The 4,518-nt window shown below is 33.7% G+C and overlaps 1 pseudogene; it reads right to left on the bottom strand.

The window, feature by feature from the left end:
• Positions 1–413: 413 nt before the first annotated feature.
• On the bottom strand, positions 414–2,803 carry LOC137746530 (loganic acid O-methyltransferase-like; annotated as a pseudogene).
• Positions 2,804–4,518: the final 1,715 nt, after the last annotated feature.

The following is a 4,518-nucleotide window of genomic DNA, read 5'->3' as shown; positions in this document are numbered from 1 at the left end:
CTTAATTGATTCAACACTTCAAATAAATTAAACTCCAGTAAGCATGTTTGGAACCTCCAAACTCATCAGGAAACGATTATATATATATATATATATATATATATATATATATATATATGTCCATTTCCAAACTCTAATTCACATTTCATTCCAATTTCTCAATTGCAGTGAAATAAATAATTAATGAGGCTTTTGAAACATAAAAATTTCAATGCCTGTGCCTCTTGTGTATAGCTAGGATACTGAGGCTGCACGTAAGACAGCGTGATATAAGTAATTCGTAGGCTCATGGGAAGCTTACGAATTTTTATTGCAGATATTTTTTATCACTTGCATAATTAATAAAACTCAAGAAAATTTAACTATATATAGGTCCACAAATACCAGAAACAACATTCTGATTAAGTTAGTTATTAATTCGTATTGCGTTTAAGCACGGCAAGAGAAACAATAGTCTTCCCCGACTCAAACTTGGAGGGTCGCTCTTCAACTTTCTTATGGTATAAATTGAAGAGTTCATCTATGATTTCTTCTCCAAAGTGCTGCTTGATGTGTTCTTCATGAACAGCTCTAACGTGAGATGTAGATAATAAGGCATTAGAGAGACTGCTATTTGGAAACATATTTGGTAAAACTTCCATTCTCTCAATGCTAAAGTATCCAGTTCTTTCTACAGCAACTTCTAGCTCTTGGGGAGACATGATATACACAGGTATGTTAAATGAATCTAACTTCTCTTCATCAACCACTCCCTGCAAGTACAAAAAACACATTGAAGCCACAGAGAAAATATATGCTCTTGTATGACATAAAATTCTCTTATTGGTAATTTTTACATGCATGGTTCTCTATCTTATAGCATTATTTGGTTTTTATAAAGATTAGCGATTATTGTTATGGTAAAAATATAGGGAATGAGTTTGAATTATTTATTAAGCTGATTTTGGATCTAGCATTGTCTAGTAATAGAACATTTTGTTGTCAGTATGTTCCTATATATATATATATATATATGTATGTATGTATGTATGTATGTATGTATAAGTTTTTTACGCTAAGGACATCTTTCTAAGTGTACCCCATAATATTTCTCAAGATCAAAACCGTCTATCATTTAGGTACTCATTCAAAGGTCATCTTAGTAAAAAATCATCCAATTCTAAAATTGTTTGGTCATCTTAAAAAAAAAAAAAAAAAAAAAAAATGATCTTAGAGAAAATGTAAAATGAAAATGCGGATAGTTAATGGTTATGGATTTAGCTTTCTTTTGGCATGGGTAACCCTTGAAAGAGCTTCCAAAAATTGAACGTTTTAGACCGTCAAATCACATCCAAAAAATAAGATGCCCTTTGCCATTTAGTACTACGGTTTAGTGGTATTTCTTTTCACTTGTAAGTGAGATATCTTAGGTTCTATTTTCGTCAAAGATGAATTTGAATCACATTATTGCTAGCATATTGTGAGGCTTAGCCTACTTTCCCATCCGGCCCCCAACTCCTTAGTGTTGATAATATCGTTTGTTCAAAAAAAAAAAAATGTCCTTAATTTATTGAAGTTAAAGTAAGGACATAACATAGCTGATTATTGATGATGGCTTACCTTTCTGGCCATGTCTATGAGGCAAGATCCCAAAGTTTCATAGGTTATATTTGCCAGAGTATGAGCATGAGGGGTACCATTGGGGCGACATGGTATGATAAGCACCATCAATCCTCCATACACAATCTCTTGTGCCCTTGCATTAAGAAAACGCTCCATGTCCAAAGCATGTTGAGTTTCATAAGCCCTTGTCACTTCAGTTGTGGAACTTGAGTAATAGATTTTTCCTTTATTCCAAGCTGGACTCTCTTTGTTCCCTATCTCTTTTGGTACTCTAGAAAGCCAGTGATTGGAAAAAGAACAGTGAAAAAAGTGAATGGAAGCATTAGGAAATATCCTACCGTAGAACGAACCAGGCACACCTGCGGCATAGTATTGCCTGTTCTGAGGGAGGGATTTGAAGAGCATGTTAAAATCATTTGTGGTTTGATCGTTGAAGAAAACTTGAAATTTGGGGATTTGATGAGAACTCAGCCCTTGGCTTTGGTACTTGAGTTGCACAGTTTCGAGTATGTTTTCAACCGCGAAAAATGTATTTGGCCCAGTAGAGCAACCTAAATCTGCAATGCGAAAGGTGTTGCAGGATGATAACAAAAATGTCTGTATGTCAAGCTTTTCTGCAATTTCCTCTCTTACAACTTCTTGGGAAGAATTCACCGCTATTTTCTGGAAAAAAAAAAAAGTTAGATCGGATGATACATTGTAAAATTTAGAGTAATCTTAGAGGTACCAAATTTGTGTATCAAATACGCTGGGGATGCTACATCATGAAATTAATTATTAAAATCTTCCTACATCTTCAACAAAAACATTAAAAAGCCATTCGGAAAAAGCATACTCCATCTATGAACAGAACCATCCAAGTTCTGAAACATTCTTGAATCCTTATACTAACAAAAGTACCGTTGACCAAAAAAAAAAAAAAAAAAGGCCTAACAAAAGTACTTAAAAAAAAAACAAGAAATTTTGTTGCTTTTGCATGCTAAGATTGAAGGTTACAGATTAAGAAGAAACCTGAAAAGTGGAGTTGTTGGCATAGCTGTTAGGGCCATCTCCTGCCTTCATCGGATAGGCTTCAGACAACTTGTTAGTATCCTCTACTGCAGCCATCTCTCTCTCTCTCTCTCTCTCTCTCTCTCTCTCTCTCTCTCTCTCTCTGTTTGTTTAGGAGTTGGGAAGAGAAAAAAAATTGGCAAACGGGCATTGAAATTGGATATTAGGGATCTTTGTTATTATATCCACACTACTTTTTTTTTTTGAACAAAAAACCACACTACTATTGGAAACTAATAAAAACAAATTGTTGTTCTGATTGGTGATAAGGGTTAATAAAATCGACCTACAATAAGTGATGGTCGCAGTTTTTAATTAGCCTAAAGAATTTGTACATGGGTGAGTTAGAAAGACTACGTTTTGATTTTACAAAAAAAAAATGTTAGGAAAATCATATTTTGTATAACATATTTAAAATATGTCTCAAATAGATGTATATGATCCACAATCAAGCAAGTCTTAGATCTATTAGAGAGGTAGGTTTTTTTTTTTTTTTCTTTGATAAGCGAGAGGTTACCACGGGAAGAGAATTCAACGGAATATTGGGTGTAATAGCAAATGCTCTTAACCAACTGAACTATAAATCACTTGCTGTTAAAGAGGTAATTTAAATGTGATCTTCCTAACAATTACCTTTCTAAAAAAACCATTATATCCTATTTTTCTGTCATCGTAGTGGTACCATCAGTTTCTTAAACTTATGAACGACACCTTAGAAATGTTCTAGCCACATACTTTTTGGGCACCTCTTAAGTGGCCTTATGATTTATATTGTTTTTTGTATTTTTTTTTTTTTCTACTTTTCAACTATGGAGTTAGATTAAATTACTTATAAGACTAAGTAATTGAGAATAATTGATAAGATAGCTTTCATATGAATGGAGAAAAGTACTTAGAGAAAAATAAGACGAAGAAGAGTGTTGTAAATTAAAAATATATTAGTATATATGGAGAAAAATAAAAGAAGGAGAATTTATCGTTTATAGCCGAAATTTAACACTTAAATTAAAAAATGTTACTTTTTATAAAAATTATTTTTTATGGCCAAAATCTCATGTCAATTTACCAAAGTACCCTCAAAATAAAAAACCAAACGCCAAAGAGGTTTTCTTTATGTTCCTTCTTCTTTGGTCGTTTTCATTTTAATGGTTTTATTATTTTCATATTCCAATTCGAATTCGGAAAAGATGGAAAGAGGAGCATGATGAAATTAAACATTTTATGAAGATGTATTTATTCTGATGGAAATTAAGTCAATCAAATTATCAATTTCATTTCTTAATTTACAAGCCTACAATCAAGATAATGATGAGAAATTCACATACACCTTCCTTTTTATTTAATTATTTTTTTTTATTTTTTTTTAACGAACGATAACAACTTTTTATTTTGGTAGCTTTATAGCATAAGTCTCCAAGGATAGGCTTACCCCGATGTCCATCACGCCATGTGGTAGCCCTTAATTAGTGGCAGAGACCTAGAATGGGACGTAAAGTAGTCGGAGTAGCGCTCGGGAGGCAAGGCTGGATAACCAAGGTCGAGTTGGATGCTTGGCCTACATCATTATGACAGAACGCGCCTTTTTGGTTGTAAGCCTGCCACTTTGTCGTCGAATATTAAGTTGATAGGTGAAGGTGTGTCAGCATGCTAGTCTACATATGTGACGCATTAAATGCCAAGTTGAAGAGACCCAAGGTTGGGTGGTTCATTAAGGGCCTATAAAAGTGGTGAGAGGGCCTCTTGTATTGGGGTCGGATGACTAAAAAGTGAGAGAGCACATGTATTAGCCAAGTGCTATTTTAGTTTTGAAATCAATAGAATCCGAGCAACATAGTGGATGTAGCCCAGTTTTAAGGGTTGAACCAC

Source organism: Pyrus communis, chromosome 10 (assembly GCF_963583255.1).
Source record: "Pyrus communis chromosome 10, drPyrComm1.1, whole genome shotgun sequence".
In the NCBI taxonomy this organism is placed as follows: Eukaryota; Viridiplantae; Streptophyta; class Magnoliopsida; order Rosales; family Rosaceae; genus Pyrus; species Pyrus communis.
This window is presented reverse-complemented; position numbering and strand designations above follow the sequence as displayed.